General features: G+C 42.4%; 1 protein-coding gene across 6 annotated transcripts in view; it reads left to right on the top strand.

Annotated features, from left to right (window-relative positions):
• Nucleotides 1-18,225, top strand: part of FucTA (glycoprotein 3-alpha-L-fucosyltransferase A) — a 221,522-nt gene that overhangs the window by 80,163 nt on the left and 123,134 nt on the right. The window contains exon 1 of one of the 6 annotated variants that reach the window (XM_083119195.1): nucleotides 10,300-10,322. The exons of 4 other annotated variants lie outside the window; for them this stretch is intronic. The gene's annotated coding sequence lies outside the window, so the exon portion shown is untranslated. Of the gene's footprint in view, nucleotides 1-10,299; nucleotides 10,323-13,526; nucleotides 13,614-18,225 lie in introns of those variants that run through there. One more of the 6 variants, XM_083119194.1, reaches the window with a different exon arrangement.

The raw sequence follows: 18,225 nt of genomic DNA on the forward strand, positions 1-18,225 counted from the left end.
CAATAGATTTTCACCAATGGTACATGGTGATTGATGGACATTTTTATGTGTACAGTGACGTAATAACGAGCTTATGTGGTGGACGAATGAGCTTTTCTACACTGTCAACTACTTCAATAAGTTCGTTGGAGGTATATTGTCACATTTAGACATCTAGAGGAGGGAGATCTCTTAAATTTAGATGTCAAGTGAGCTGGTGAATGCCATATTAATTACTTTTAGATGTATCGGGAGGCAGATTAAGCGAGGGAGACAGAGTGTGAGAGAAAAGGGAAGGGAAGATAAATGAAGTAGCCAGAGATAAGGGGAGAAATGGAAATAAAGGAGCTAGCGAGAGATAGAGAGAAATAGGGAAATAAACTAGCGAGCGAGCGAGAGAGGGGGGAAATAAGAAAATAAAGAAACGAGAGAGAGAGAGAGAGAGAGAGAGAGCGAGCAAAATAGAGAGATAAAGAAGCTAGTGAGAGCGAGAAAGAAATAGGGAAATAAAGAAGAGAGAGAGAGAGAGAAAATTAGGGAGATAAAGAATTAAGGAAATAACTGAGTGAAATGCAAGGAGAGAGGGAGAGATAGGGAAATAAAGGAACGAGAGAGAGAGAGAGAGAGAGAGAGAGAGAGAGAGAGGGAAATAAAAGGTTGATTGATTTAGTTTATTTTACATCGCGTTTTGTGCCTCTTGGCTAATTTGCGAAGATGGGGATGAGTGATGAAATGATGAAATTGATGAATGGACATTCACAAACAACCAAGCTCGAGCGGGATTCGAACCCGGAACCCTTGGGAAATAAAAGAGCGAGAGAAAGAGGCAGAAAAGAGAGAGGGACAGAAAATGAGAGGAAAACAGTAAAATAAATAAGGAGAGAGGAAGTAAGCAAAAATAGATAACAAAATGAGAAAATAACATCGAAAGCCAGAAGATACAAGAAATGGGGTTATATACAGAAATGATAAAGAGTAAGTAATTATTTTTTCCTAATTTCAGAGGGGGCAAGTGTCTCCCTCGACCCCACCTGTGGGTGCCCATAGCATTTAGGTCATCTTTTTCTGATACGAAGATGTTTTCATGTTGAGAGGTCGGCAATACTGCCTTTAACCTATTTTAAAACACTGTACTTTTTTTAGAGGTTGCAACACTGATTGACAGTGAATTGTTCCAAGTTCAGAACATGATCGGGTGGATTTACAGTTAAAAAGGGTGATGTTCGTACAGTTACGTACATGGACTGTGGCTCCCGATTATGTGTTTGAGATTTCCATCGGGTGAACATGGTGTGACAGTTGCGGCGCACCTTTGTTTACGACGCGAGGTGCAATGAATAGGGCGTGCGTGTGTGATTGGTTTGAGCCCGTCCTTATCTGATCCAACTCTTCCGCCGTTACGAGGCGCTGTTTTGTACGCATTAACACATGTGGAAAGGTCTTTACCCTGTCTGAAACCAAAAGACTCCCTACATCAGTTGCATAGGTGGTTGTTCCGCTGAGGAAATAGCATCTATATCATAATAAAATACCTTTCAATTGAAAACAAAAACGTTTAATGCTGCTTTGAAATTAAATAGGATTTTTTTGTATTCTAATTATAACAAGTAATTAGATTGTAGTTGCAATATTACAAGAGAGAGTCGAATGAAAACCTTCATTTGTTTTTGTTTCTTATCTAGTAGATTTCTGTATGTAGGGTTGCACACACAAGTTTGCTGCATTTGAGCACAGACCTATTGCTGATCTGCATATAATTTCGACTTGGAGTTAGTGCCTGTATACCTTAAGAAGAATAAGTCTTTGAGGTCCACGTGCAGTCACTTATGAGTAGTGTTGGGCGACATATGGTCCAGACGATATATCGTCACGATATACAGGGTGTGTATTTTAAGTAATGAGAATAAATCCAGAAAACAAAATTTATTACAGATATCGCTACAAACCTTTAGTAGTATACCCCTTGAGCGTCAACACACTTCTGCAGGCGAGTTTTCAACACGTCGTACGCTCGCTGAAAGTCAGCAACTGGAACAGCCTTCAGAGCACGCGTGCAATCCACTTTGACCGCATCCAGGGTTCCGTGGTGGTGTCCTTTGAGGGCTGTTTTTACTCTGGGAAAGAGGAAAAAATCTGCAGGGGCAAGGTCGGGGCTGAGGAATCGTTGTGATGCCAGATTTCATCAGGAACTCTCTAACCACGAAGCACATGTGACATGGCGCATTGTCATGATGGAGCTTCCAATCGGCGGCAATTTCTGGTCGCACTCGGTTGACCCGTCTCTTCAACCTTTTTAACACCCCCACGTAGAAGGAGCCATTGACTGTCTGTCCTGCAGGCACAAATTCCACGTGGACCACACGTTTCTTGTCGAAAAACACAATCAGCAATGCTTTGATTCTGGACTTGGACATGCGTGCCTTTTTTGGTCGAGGCGACTGCAGAGTGTGTGCTCTGTCGTTTTGTTTCGGGATCGTACTCGAAGATCCAACTTTCATCTCCGGTAATGACATTGTCAAAAAACTGTGGGTTGTCTTCAATGCGTTCCAAAAGATCTTGCGACACGACCGCGCGGTTGTGCAATTGCTCGTTCGTCAAAACTTTCGGGACCAGCTTGGCGCAAATGTTTCTCATCCCAAGATCCTCGGTGATGATTTTGTGAACAACCATTTTACGAGTCCAGCGTATCCGCGATAAACAGCACACGACACGCCTGTCCGCGTTAAGGAAATCTCGCACACGTTGTTCGTTGTCTCTGGTTCTTGAAGTTGACGGGCGCCCTGCGTGGGGTTCGTCCTCCATGCTCTCCCGGCTTTCTTTGAACATTTTGAGCCATCGAAACACTTGCGCTTGTGATAAACTCTCACTGCCGTACGCTTGCCGAATCATTTCCAGCATTGCTGCACCAGATTTTCCAAGGTGCACACAAAATTTGATCGCGTACCGCTGTTCCATGCTTTGTGTATTTTGCTCTTGCACACACTACTTTGCAGACGTCCACGCCACGCGTGATCGTGCCTCAATGGATGCCAGCAGGCAACTGCCGCTTGGAGCACTTTCAAGGTCACACCCCCCACTACCGACTCCAACCGGTCCCAGCGTTCTCTGACATCTAGTCGCGGCAGAAAAAAAATATTCTCATTACTTAAAATACAGACCCTGTATATCGTGTTGGCGATATCGTCACGATATTTGACGATATATATCGTGTCGGCGATATATCGTCACGATATTTGGCAATATATATCGTGTCGGCGATACATCGCCATGATATTTTTGCGATATATATCGTCTTGGCGATATCTTCACGATATTTGACGATATATATCGTGTGGGCGATATATCGACACGATATTTTAGCGATATACGTGTCAAGCACTATATTTTCACGATATTTTGGCGATATATATCGTGTCAGCGATATATCGTCACGATATTTGACAATACATATATCTTGTTGGCGATATATCATCACGATATTTTAGCGATATATATCGTGTCAGCGATATATCGTCACGATATTTGACGATATATATCGTGGAGACGATATATCGCTGATATCACGATACGGAAAAATATATCGTATCGTATCGTCTGTTACGATATTTTCTTGGCGATACATTGCGATGTCAAATTTCCGTTATCGTCCATCCCCACTTATGAGCCACCCACGAAGGGCTTTTCACCCATCTGCCTGCGAACTGAAGCCATTGTCGAACTTTCTCGTGTGGTAAGCATGCACAGAGATATTGAATTTGCCGAGAAATTTCTGCAAATTTTAGGCTGATAGAAGGCAAGAAACGACTCCTCACTGGTTCAAGTGTGTAGAGGAGGCGCCATCTTTAAAATGACAAAAATGGCGTTTTGAAGCGCACTTCATTTTGCAGCCTTGAGGTGGTTTTGTAAATAACAGTTGATACCTCATGTAAATTTGAGCTGTATACAGTCTGCCCTACAGTTTTTATTGGACATTTAAAGTTTTGATTTGACTTTCCTAGTACAAAAGGAAATTACTAAGTATTTTTTTAAAAAATATTTTTTATTGTTACTTATGAGCAAACTAATTCCTTTAGCAACTGGTTAAAATGTCAGTAAATTGGAAAATAGTTGAAATGGTTTTCTTAGTTTTTGCTTAATGCTTGCTTTTAGTGTTGCCCACGGGACGAGACGGGACAGGCTTTTAAAAATTCGAGACGAGACGAGATTGATCATGATTGTCCCGAGACAAACGAATATTTTCGAGACGAGACAGCATTTCACAGCATTTCACAGCATTTCCACGAGACGAGATAGGCCAAAGTCTCGTCTCGTGGGCAACACTACTTGCTTTATATAATTAAATTAGATTTCATAAGTATATTTGTTTTATAAGTGTGAAACCTAATGTATTTTACCCTCGCTATTCTGATACTTTTGGCTAATCGCGACAATGAGGATGATCGATGATGTGGTATTGATTAAGGGACACTCACAGAGAATACCAATGACTAGGCCTGGATTCGAACGCGAGACCCCTGGCGTCGTAGCGCGCTGTGCTAACCACTCCGCCACGAAAGTCGGCGATAGAGAGAGTATCGAACACTCACAAACACATACATAAACAGACATCATCTTTCGTTCTTTGTACGTGTTTTATGATTTTTCCTTAGTAAGGTCAATTTGAAGTAAAAACTAGTTGATTTATCTTTATTATTATGGAACCCCCCCTCCGGAAATTTCTGATGGAGAGGATCCTATAGCACAAGATTGTTGATGGTGGTTGTGCTGGGAGATGGGGGGATTCCCCTGGGATTTTGCATTCTGCACCTCTTTGTCTCTCCTTCTTTATCCTTTTTAACACATTTCCTTTTACCGCTTTCTCTCTACCTCATTCCATTTGTTTCTTTATCCTTATCTTTCTCGAGGGTGGGATATGGTGATGCGCTTGCTAAGTACCCCTCGCTAAACGATACACTGTTTAGCCTTTGCAGATTGTCCACTTAAAAAGCTATTACCTCTGATACTCACCTCACCACTGACCTTCTCACACTTTCCCCCGCCCGTGAGGTGAAGTTTCTGAAAGTCCTCGGTTGATCCCGCCACTTTCGCTCGGAGGAATGGCGAGGAGCCAGCGAGCCATTAAGCTAATTTATCAGGCAGCCAAGCTATTATTGATCAGCGGCGGAGAGTGCCATTAATAAAGTTGTCAAAGTCGTCGGCCACCCCCCACCGCACGAGTCGGCATATTGATCAAGGGGTGACGCATCGCCGGGTCACTTTTATTGACACTGGAGTGCTCTTCCCCGGCTTCGTTGGATGCTGCAGCCAGTCAACAGGCTGTACGAAACTCTAAATCCTGTAATTTTTCCTTGTTTGGAGAAATGATGAGCTTGAAGTATAACCTGCTGCGAGATGTAGGGTTTGCATCTTTGAATTATTAGGTGAGCTAGGAGTCAAGGGCGTATCCAAAGGAGGGACTGTACTTTCTCCCCAATCCACGAGAGAGAGAGAGAGAGAGAGAGAGAGAGAGAGAGAGAGACATTTTCAGACAAAAATTGGATGACGTTACATGTAATTTATTGGAACGATGGCACCAACTTGGGGGGAGGCCATTCTGCCCCTTCCAGCAAAAGTAGATTGACGGTCTTTGTTTTGTATTTTTGGTATTTTATAAAAGTAAAAAAAAAGTAAAGTGCTCCACTGTGCTTAGCACCACGCCATGAAGGCGTATAGGGGGTGTGGGGGTATTCTTGATCCGGTCGTGAGTGGGGGTGATGTGATCAGCATCACGCCCCTGGCCGCCTTTACCCACCAGAGTTTCCCCCAGGTACCCATGTTATTCGACGCTGGGTGGGCGCCGGGGCCGCTTCCATCCTTAGAAAAGTTGCCGGATTTGAACCGGCCGGGGATCGAACCCGGGACCTTTAGCATGGTAGTCAGACGCGTTACCACTTTTATATTGAGTGGTAACTTTGAGTGGCCCCCACGATTGCCAGATATGCCCATGGATTTACATAATGTCGCTGCTGTAGTAAATAAGAACGCTAAACCTACTTGGCATATGTCAACTGTGAATTGTCAATCTACTTTGCACCACCCTGTATATATAATATCACCTACATCAATCTTCTCGCAATATTTATGTAAAGCAGTGTTGCTTTCTCTAAAGAAATATTTCTTTGAATCAATCATGTTCGCACGAAAGTTAGCTCGCTTTCGTGGCGAAGTGATTGGTACAGCGAGCTACGACGCCAGGGATCCCGGTCCTGCCTTCATCAATTTCATCACATCACTCATCCCCATCTTGGTGATTAGCCCAAAGTGGCTGAAAAGCAAAGAAAAATAAACCGAATCAAATCAAACTAAAGTTATAGATTCCTGATTTTGGCATGGCTGCTTCAAATATACTATTGTGGGATGGAGATTTCAGATGTGGATCTTAGACATGTCCCCCTCCACCGAAGCTCCCAAGGGCATAAACGCCTCTTGCGTGCTTCCGTTCCCCAGACTGACGTGTTTTATTGATGTTTGAAATTCTTCTTTCTCTCTTTCACCGGCATTTGTGGCGGTTTAGACCACGGGAAACGTGATCTTTACAATAACGCTGGAGATTGCAACTCGCCTTACCCTAAAGGCACCATACAATGGCCGACCTCGCTGACCAGATCGCTGTTTTGTCAGGGTAGAAAAGCCTCGTTACATGGGATATTCATGGCTTACCGACATTCCGACGACCTGGAGATTCGGTTTCAAGCTGGGATCGGATTATGGATAACGAAAACAAGCGAGAAGTGCTTCGGAATAGGGAAAAAGCATTTAAATTATTTAATCCAATGTGAAAAGACATGAACGAAGTCTGCCGACCAGGTGTCACGGGCATCGCAAGTGCACAAAAAAGATGGGGGGGGGGGAATAGTGTAACCGAATGATATGTTTGGTAGTTGAGACCACAGACATTCTATAATAATAGCCGAGAGCCTAATGTTCGATACCCGGTGGAGGCACATAGTAGTTCGGATCCCACTTTAAACTGTAGGTCCAGTCCCGATTAGCCTTACTGTACATATAGTGGACTTAAAATACCAACCCAACCAACCAACCAAACCTATACTCTGTCCCAGGAATCTATGGAACAAGACTGCCCATAACGGTAGAGAAGATTAATTGATTTGGTTGATTTTTCTTCATTTTCCTGCCACTTTTGGATAATTGCAATGATGAGGATGAGTGTTATGATGAAATTGATGAAGGACACTCGCAAAGAACCCACGCCCTGGTGGGATTCGAACGCAGGATCCCTGACGTCGTAGCGGGCTGTGCTAACTACTCGGCCACGGAAGTCGGCGAGAGGGGGAGAAAGCGAATGGACGGAGCAAAGCAGTGCGCGCTGCTGTAAACGGCTGGTGGCTGTAGTCGCGTTGTCCCCTCCATGTATTCCCTCTCTCGCTCAGATGTTCATTGGTCGAGCCCTTTTGGGTTACTACTTACGCAGAGGACTTGTTTTCGTTGTCTTACTTCACAGTCTGCTGGGACGGAGTATTGGTAATTCTTTTTATATAGTCTATACATATCATACAAACGTCTCCAGCACTCGGTTTCGTCTCCAATTGTACTGGAAATCCGTTCTCGACCACGGTACGACACGTAATAAGTACAACAGTTAATCAGTAGCGCCAACTTCAAATAAATATTGGGCGAAGGAGGATAGTTCACGCGTTCAAATATTGGCGTGTGCATGGATGTTCTCTGTGAGTGTCCTTTCATCATATCATAACTCATTGTCATCGTCGCCATTAACCAAAAGTGACAGAAACACAGCGCTAAATAACAAAATTACAACACAAATGTAAGATTGATAAACAAGACATTTTTACATACAATAAATGGCCCTATTCAGGAAATAGGAGGCGGAGCAGAAAGTGTCTTGCTCTTACAAAGTCTGCGCCTGTGCACTGGATTATCTCGGCTCTTTTCCAGGCCGGAACCTTGGCCCAAAGACCCCTGCGCGCTACCTTAGTTCGGTAATTACATTTGAATGTTCTTTACGGCAGGCGAGATGGGGATAGGTGGAAGGGGGAACTAGCCTCCCAATAAACGCCTCTCGTTCAATATGTTCTCCATCCCATGGTTAACAACTATACAAGCTGTGCCGGAAGTTTCTTAAGCAAAGATCACTCTTTAAACGCCGCCAAAATCCATTATGCATCTCGCGAATGAAGCGTTGGGTGCGAAGTAACATCTAAAGGGGTGGATACGACCCCCACCTCTGCCGTTGCACTTACTAATAACATGGTAAGGAAGTGATCGCATGCTGTAGACTCTGCAGTGTTTTACGTGCCTTTTGATCTTCTATCCTATGAAGCCTTACCGACAGTGTTGCCAAATGGGGAATTTGAAAATCACTTTCAAGGAACTGGATTTGCAAGAAATTCGACACACTCTCTCTATGCCTCATATGGTTATCGCACAAGACTTGAAAAATACTATTCTATGCAATCAGATATACTAAGGGAGAATAAATGTAGTTTTATGTATATATTTTTTATCAGTAGGACACATAAAAGCTCAGTCAGTACAATTGTCAGTACATCCTGAGAGTATAGAAGAGACGAAAGAGAAAAGTTACAGCCAGGCTACGATTTACAGGGGGCTTTGGGAATATATACCGAAGACTGACTCTGCAAAAGATCATTACGGCAGGATAAGTTGGTTTAAAAAAGGCCACACAATTTAAAAAATGAGATTTGAAATGTGGTAGCTAACAATATAATTAACCATCTGTCATAACTTGGCATAAACTTGCCCCCCAAATCCGCCAAATTAAACTCTACGTCGAAGAAATGTAGCCATGAGGAAAGCTCGGGAGGCTCTCACCCAAAAATCATGCAAATATCTCATTTAAGTAGTGTATACTGGTAATTTATTTTACTTTCTTAGCAGGATTACACATCTTGTATAAGAAGTTGTAATATGCTGAGAAATTCATCTTCAGGGCTTCTATCCCTTTTTCACCTTTAGATGTCGGCTGCTGATAAGGGTTACCCCCCCCCAATAAGACTCCGGCTACGGGCCTGTACATCGACCAAAATAGAGAAAGAACTAGGTCTGGTGGTTCCAACAGAATGAAGTTGGCAACACTGCCCCAGCGAAGCCCTCGGCTCTTCTGCATGCTCGACGATCAGGCAGACGAAATTACTCACCATGGCAACAGAAAATTGCAAGGGAGGGAGGAAGTTTGTTCTTCCGAACGAATCCTTGCGAAGACGATAGCTCGTATATAGTTTGTAGCTCAGGCGAAGCTAAAAATTGACCCTCAATTGTTCCAATGTGGAGTTTATGCGACTGTCTAATACGCAAGACTTACCGGACGATCAGACGGAAACAATCAGATCCACTTCTTCATACATGAAGCCTCCTATTAATTAGCTGAGACTGTTTATAACGGTGAGGCGGAAGTTAACTATCCGAAGAAATTCATGGATGAAGAGGAATAAAAAGAGACGAAATTGTTTTCAGGCGAATTATTTATGGTTCGACCGTCGTTTCATTGGGAATTTTTTATTTCAGCTGACCGATTTGTACTGGCGTTTGGCGTTTCGTCTCGGGTTTTGGTGGTCGACGCTCCATATCGTTGGACGGTACACGCCCACCAAAGATTCACCTCGGAGGGTCAAAATAAAAATTATGTCTTTAAGGGCAATATATTGGTCATAATTACATAAAATCTGATCTGGAAACCAGACTTAGAACTAGCGTCCGTGAAGACTAATCCAAGACAACCCCTCAACGAGATTCACTTAGCGTCACCCCCTCGTGCACTTCCCCTCAACCTATAACCGCACTGAATTCCAGAATGGTTGTCTCTCCTATACATAACATACCTTACTAACAACTAGATAACTAAAACTAACCTATAAACTAACTAAAAACTAACTCAAGATAGCTGCCTTGTTCGTGATATCCTAACACTTTTATCCCATCCCTCATTTGTTTTAAGCGGGTGTTTCCACGCTTATGGATCACTCTGTTCTGTATATTATATAAAACTGAGATGGTTTTCCATCTTTTTGACGAGACTGAAAAGTGAACTAACTACAGGTTGTGTATAAACAAACGGCGTAATGAACTCATGTATGCTATGCAATTTGTATTTTAGAAAAGATTATTCAGCAGATTTTTTACTAAATTATTACCTTCATTTTGTATATTTATTATTAACAACGTTCTCAGCATTGTTGTGAGTATTCTATGACTCAATATTTTATCTTACAGGTACTACATTTTCCTCTTTTTGGCGTATTCGATGTTTCTTTTTCTTCATAGAGAATCTTTGGGAATGGAGGTGCAACTTCCCTCACCGCTGGGTACGCCACTGTTTCTTATTCTTTCTTCTATTTCTTGCTCATTTCTATTATGTCGTTCCCAAGAAAGTTATACCATTTATTGAGAGTTTTCTCTGTTCCATTATCATATACTTTCCAAGTTTTTCATCGATCTGTCTAAAAAATTAATTCTCTTTTTTTTGCATTTTTTACTTCAATTTAAGATTCCTATTCCTCATTTTTGTCTAGAATTCCTTCTTACAAACTGACCTCTTTTGCCTAACTACATAAAACTTTTTCTTTGATTCGTACCATTGTGAATGTTTTAATTTTTTGCTCATTTTTTGATATAATTGACAACTTTCCTTATTGTAGTTATCATGGCTTCTACGAACTTGTTTCATCTTCAATGAAAGATGTAAGAATTCTTCTTCCTCTCCTCTCTAGGTACTTTCGATTTACTTGTGTCGTCGCACAATTTTTCACAGCGTATAGAAGTCCATAAAACAACCATACTTAATAAAGATTTTCTGCTTGACGTCTCGTTTCGATGCTACAAACCCTTAAAAAAGAGTATCCTGAATATATGCAACCACGCAGCATAGGTTCACAATTGACACTAACTAATTAATTTTATGATTGCCACAAATAAAATATATAACTTATAATCAGATAGATATCCGCCTGATATGTCTGGATAAGTCGCTGAGTAAGATTATTTTATTTAATATATTTTAATAATATAAAAAAAACTTACGTTGCCTACCAAAGTTTTTCTGCAGTCTCTGTATGAAATTGTGTAATGAATGGCGCTTCTATATGCTTTCAAAGTTGTAAAGTCCTCTTTGAATCATCCTGTATTTTATGGCCTTTTAAGTTTTTAATGTCTATTATCGTGCTGACTTTCTTCATCTTGGTGCCTTTTCGGACCCTACTTGTTACACATTAACGTTATGCATTTACAGGCCAGTACAAACAAGAGAAGTGGGTTCCACTACAAACTTCATTACTTCATGCCGGCCCCCGTGGCGGAGTGGTTAACTCACCGCGCTACGACGCCAGGGGTTCCGGGTTCGAATCCCGGCATGGCCATGGATGTTTGTGAGTGTTCATTCATCAATTTCATCATGTCATCGATGATCCCCATCTTCGCAAATTAGCCAAAAGTGGCACAAAAAGCGAAGTAAAATAAAGCAAATGAATCAATTCTTTACAGTGCTAATACGTAGTAATACTATACGAATCCTGTGATCTGAGGTTTGAATTCAGGTTTGAACGTGTCACTGTGCACGTTCTATAACCTATTTCACCATTCACTTACATCGTCACAACTAAGAGGCAAAAGATTGACGTGACAACCAAAATAGATACAGAAATAGAAATAGTTACTTGTCGCAGCACTTGGAGAACAACTCCCCCACAGTGCTTAGTAGGTTTAGATGTAGACAAAACCGCGGTCCTCCTTTTTTGCTGGTTCGGTATGCGAGAGCATGCAGAGGCGAGACAGACAGTCGTCCATCTTCCGAACGCCCCAGTCGAGACGCCCGACAATACGTAATTCATTGGGTAGGCATCGAGACACGATTCTGGGAATCCCCTCGCATCATTGATACGAAGGATGAATATGACGCGTTTCTAGAAACCTCTGGTTAACTACTAACCTGAATATTGCAACCTGAAGAATTATCTTCATATTCTTTCGTTTCTAGATGTTGTTGATGGCTACCAAGAAAAACGTATCTCAACTCCGGCCTGTCTCCAAGGTGACACTTGAAGCATTTTGTGGACAATGCTGTACGGGCGACAAAGTTAATGTATCACTGTTCAATGTATCGAACCCGGGACCCTCCTGATTACAAGGCGACAGAAAACCGTTTACTTGTAACCTCTAAAATGAACTATGGTCTGAGAATCCATGGGTATTACGACCGGATCAAGAAAGTGTGGGGCGTTACTCCCACACCCCCTATACGCCTTCATGGCGTGGTGCTATGCACAGGGGAACACTTTACCTTTTTTTTTTACCTTTTTTCTGAGAATCCAACGCAAGCAGATAAAACATTAAAATCCTAGCATATAACTGTATTAAATATCCCGGTACCCATAATTGATAACATAATGGAAAGTACTGAAGCTTCTCGCCTATAAAGATCTGAGAAGTCAGATTAGGAGGAGTGATATAAAGCACCAAAATATATAGAAGCCTTTTTAAATATCGTGAGGTGTGGGTCAATATATTACGCACACACACACGCGTTCATATATATTGAGCCGCATTGATCGCCGGTCGATGGACGTCCGATTGCCTCGCGGGAAACTCGTGTTCGATTCCCAGTTTGGATCATATCAGGTGGATACTTTCCCGTTAGTATCCGCTAATAAGCGCCTCTGGGACTCAATCAGCCCCGATCAATGGATACCTGCCGGCAACTCTGGGAGGGGGCAGAGGGAGGCTGTTGCAGATCCCAGGAGTGCTGACTCTGTGGTCGAGTGCTATAACCAGTTGGCTTTTGACCTTGCCTCCGAAGTTTCAAGCTTCTAATCTCCTTGAGGAGTGGGTGTTCTTTGTGAGTGCCCCTTCATCAATTTCATACAGTCATCACCCATCGTCGCGATTTATCAAAGGTGTCAGAATATTGACGTAAAATAATAATAATAACAGAAATACGAAAATCCTGGGCACTATACTGAATAAACAATTAAGACTAGAGTATCAAACATTATGTCAACCATTAAATACAAGAGTGACTGAGTGTTCAATTAACGATGTTGTTCCGAATGTTTTGAGTTTGAAAGGGAATTTCATATAATCATCATTCATCGCTGTCGCGGATAACATAAAGATTAGTGATGCAAGTGGGGGGTAATAACGCCCACAAACCTACCTCAGGTTACGCCCAAACCATTTTTGAAGACACGACTGGCAATAATAATAAATAGCGGTGATGCTGTTCCAGCAGCATCAGTAAGAGAGATGAAACTTCTATTTTTAAGTTCAAGAATCGAGATCGTGAAGCATCGGGTTTTCCAGATCTCAGTTGCAGGCGAGCCCAGTGACGTAACAATGCATCTTCTGACAGCTCACGTGCATTCTTGAGGCTTGAGGTAACTCGAGCAGGAATGGTTGGGCCAGGCTAAACGAAGCAGCGAACCCGCGAGCTTCGTCTCCTCACGTGACGAGTTCTCAGCTTGAATGAGAGAGTCTGTGACTCTGAGGCGGCTTGTAGTATCGTGTAACTCGTCGTTCACGAGCGAGCGTAGCACATTCCTGTGACGCGGAATATCGCCAGCACCGATACGCCCACCGTAGCTGCCCACAAGGTGTCAAAATATGTAAGTACTCTGTTAGCTGTGACAAGCAGCATCATTTTTTCTCGTGATGTCATGCTTCACTGCATTTTGTGTTAGAATCCGTTTCTCGCACGTGTAAGTTTTTAAGTGTGTGAAGAAGAAAAGTGGCAGTGCAGCAAAGATAGGCTAATCGCGACTGGAAATACGGTTTAAAGTGGAATGCGAAGCACCATGCAATTACAATGTGACTTCACCGAAGATAGAACCCGGGAACCCTTGATTACAAGCCGACATCGTTGCCACGTGAAAAGGGTGCAGCAGTGTCCGAAGCCAGCCATTCTGCTTTCGAATCTCTAGCTGTCATGTCTTTAACAGCCAAACATTGCCATCTTGGTGCACGGCCGTAGCTAGAGGCGGGGCCAGGGTGGGCATTGCCTTACATGAAGCTTACAAATTGTTGCATCTATCTATCTATCTGTAGATGGTTTTCATAAATGTATAATTGTCCACCCTGAAAAAAAAATAGACACCCACCTACTTCTAGAATCCTATGCCACTGTCTAATTAGGTGCCTGAGGTCGTTCAGTGCTCGACTTACGGCTCCGAAGAATCTCAATTCGAATTCCGTCCGATAAAGTTGCTGTATTACTTTAGTTAGTTAATTTGATCTCGTCTCCATATTAATCCCCCAGAGAGGTAGAAAAGTGACAATTCAGTAATAGTAATCTTAACATTTCAGGGGGGGGGATAATTTCCACCTGACATTACCCACCCCTGGAATCAAAACCGGGACTCCAGAGTAACAGTCGGTCGGACTATCTCTACCGATTGGGTCCACGTCTCTCATACATGTTGATTTGGATTGTTACCGTTAACAAAATCTACCTCTTTTGTCTATAGATGAGTATCAGCATGTGAAATTATCTATGTGGGGTGTTTGTTGCAGTATTATTTGATATTAAAGGGAAGAAATCGTCAACGGAAGATTATATTATTCCTTGCACACCATCTTGAAAAATCATGATAACTACAGTAACACTTGGTTATACAAACGAGAAAATAACAGTTAAAAGGACTGTTGCACACCACAAAATTGATCAACTTTTTTTTTTTTAAGACTGAGGTCTCACCTGGAACTGCGAGCCCAGCTTGTGCGTAATTCGAGTGAACCCTCCTAACTGACACTTCAGTAGAGATTCTACTTGTGTTGGTTGCTCTGAAGTTGTTCATCCTCTTCGCTACACATTATGAACATACAAGATTCTTATGCTTCATCTTTCGTGAACTCTGAACAGCACCCACAACTAAATCCAGGGTCAAGTTCCGTTGGAGATATGTCCTGGCAGACGGAGCAACTAGGTCGATTGTGTGTACCAGTTGGCTACAATTGGCAATCACAATGCACTTCTGCACTGTCTCCGCGTGTGTTCGAGAAGCCAGTCACCCAAATGACCACCCGCTTCCTTTTCCAAAAGGCGGTCATCGGGTTGACACTACGAACGTCATTGTGCGAAGATTACAGGGTTAAGCAAGACGTCTAAGGCAACGAGAAGTAAAATTTTCACCGATTAAAATGAAATTTTGATGGGTTTAGCATTCCATAATTCCCCACGCTGAATACAAAGTCGCCGTACAACACAGAAAACATTTCACAGCGTGTAGAGAATATCAACAAATGTTCTTATGTTTTACTACTTGATGGCTTGTTTCGATGCTACAAACCATTGGAAAAAAAATGAAAATTGTATCCTTTAGCTACGCAACCACGCAACACACATTCATGGTGGGCACTAACATTTACTTTTTATACGAGACAAGCACGAAGCTACTCATTTAGCAACGAGCCCAAGTAGCCAATTAGCTGACGGATTGACGGCGATTAGGAAGGGGGCGTGGGGGACAGCTGCCCCCCACTTTTTGCCACCCTTTCCCCCGCACTATGCTAAACCTTATCTCACCCCCCACTTTTAGCACCTTGCCTTCCCCACCCTGGATTTGGAATCCAAACGCCGCTACTGAGCTGACGTGATTACCATAAGTTTAATATCAAAGTAAGTTGTATTTGGGTGCGACCCGCCGTTCTTACTGGGGCTTTCCGTTGTTTCACCAAGTCACTTCAGGTCATTGTTTCTATGATGAAGACCATAGACGCTTACTTCTATTTCAGCACGGAATATTAATTAGACGTTATCCATTGTCAAGCGTTTCTACTTCTTATACATATCCTAACACTACGTTATTTGAGAGCATCTTTTCTCTTATCTTCAGATTGTGGCCTCCCGAATGTGATAGTGGTAACGTCGCGCTTTGTAATCAAGAAGTCGAGGATTCGATTTCCAGCGCAGGCACATTGCAGAGTGGCTCGGATTCCACTTTAAACTGTACATCCAGTCCCAATTAGCCTTACTGTGCATAAATTTAATTCAATTTACTTTTGCCTGCGGTTTGCTCAGCTGAAGACGACAGAAGAAATGTTAGAATAAGCATAAGTAGTGCGGATAATGTCCAATTAACATTGAATGCTGTCACTAACATTTAAAGAATTATTACTTCTATTTCGCCAGCCTCTGTGGTGGAGTGGTTAGCGTAGTGGTCTACGACGCCTATAGGTCGGCAGAAAGCGACGTCATCTCAGCTTTAGCCCTCCAACTCTACGCTCAATAACATTGAAAATTGTTAAGTTTTTACACGGGAGGAAAAGTTTCCGAAGGGAGTGATTTCAGTGTCACGTAGAGGAAAATCCGCAAAAACTCCTTTCATATAAAATGGCCCGCGTGGTATCTTCCGGTGCGGTCAGGTTCAACATTCAAGTCTCCCTTTCATGACTTCCAGCAGCTAAGAGAAGTTCTTTGTTACTCCTCTCCCACGTGCAACATGCACTGCGCTTTGTAAACAATGCGGGAAGTACGCAGGGAAATCTTCACACCGTACCAAGTCTCCTTCAAAGAAAGAACGCCATTCGGGAATTCACTCTGAGCAACGAATATCAAATGAAATTGGTACTTTTGTATTGATTTAATTCATATGAGTACACTATATGCTCAGACATAAGTGAAAATCGAACCTGTGATCCTTTGACACAAACGACACTTGTCGCTTGAAGAAGAATGACAGAAATAAATGCAACCTTTCGTTCAGAAGCAACACGATAAGCTGCACGTGTTGCTTACGCCTGCTTGTCACTCTGACTGGGTCGTTTTCTCAATAAGGTGCATTGTGTCGTCTCGGTCTGATGGTCACACCCATGGGCAGTGAATGCTTTCTCTATATTCTGGAGGTGCCTGTGTCGCTTCGGTCGAAAGCTCCCTTAGTGACGAAGTATAAAGGTATACCAATCTCGAGGCCTAGAATCGAACCCAGAAGAGAAGATCATGAGTCATGCACGGTCACTCTGGCGGTTCAGTTGATAGTTGTGCAACATGTAAGTTAAGAAGCAACTGACTTTGAAAACACACTTGTCTTGTATCCATGAAGTAGAATGGGAAGCATAAGTATTACCGAGCAAATTGTCCATACAATGTTTATCCTCTCAGTTTACCCAATGAGAGCTTCAAGAATTGAAACAGAAGGCCAAAGAAGTTGCTGGCAACTTCCGCACCACCATACGTAAAAATCCGGTCCTTAAAAACACGTAGGATGCTGAAAAAATTACGGAAGTAGTAGACAATTTGATGAACAATATTTATGCATCCCACTGTATCACTTTGAAAGAGCATAATAACCATTGTTACACTCTGAAATAGTCATTAATGTTTATCTCCCCTCATATATACGAATGTTCGGCTACCCCATGACGTAGTGGTAACGTCACCACATTGTACTGAAAAGATCCCGGGTTCGATACCCGGTGGAGGCACACTTTAAACTGCAGGTCGTGTCCCGATTAGACTATCTGTACATAAAGGGAACTTAAGAAAAAATAATCAATATATTTTCATGTTGTGTGGACTAGTAGAAAAGTGATGTAAATAGGAGATATCTATTGAGATAATGAATAAAGAAATTGTGCAAAATGGTACCGAAATCGCAGCTCCAGCGTTTTTAAAACAATGCTTCCGCAGTGACTACATGGTTACGGTTAGCCGGTCACGCCTTTCCACGTGAATGGACGCTTCATTTCCTGCTTGTTCGAAGTGAATTGGAGCTGTAAATCAAATTGTAACTCCCCCCTCCCCTCTCCCATAATTTACTTCCCAGAACCAAAATCTCCAATCGCGTACACACACACACACACAATCATTCCGATTCTGAGCCTTCCATAGTAAAGTTAATAAAAGCCCGCAGAGGAGAACAAATGGTGGAAATTTGCCCGCCAACCAACAGACCTATTAGCAATTATTTCCCTTTTAATAGGAACCAGCGAAACGCAGAAGCGTTGTCGACGTACGCAGCGAATTGATAATCCGTATTTCATTTTGTTTCCGCTGACGTCATTAGGAATGGAAGCCGATATACAATTGATTGGAAATCCCCCCCTCCCACACACAAAATGGCAAATGGTTGCCTACACTCGTATATGTGTTATGGATTGGCTCAACGCTGTTATTGGATGGAAAGTTTAAGTCTTTCACACTATTTTCTAGCCACTCTGGAAACAAGACAATGTTATTGGAATTTATCATGTAGTTACTTTTTAACACTTTCGAACGCAATA

The sequence above is a fragment of the Lepisma saccharinum genome, chromosome 3 (assembly GCF_977018435.1).
Source record: "Lepisma saccharinum chromosome 3, izLepSacc3.1, whole genome shotgun sequence".
In the NCBI taxonomy this organism is placed as follows: domain Eukaryota; kingdom Metazoa; phylum Arthropoda; class Insecta; order Zygentoma; family Lepismatidae; genus Lepisma; species Lepisma saccharinum.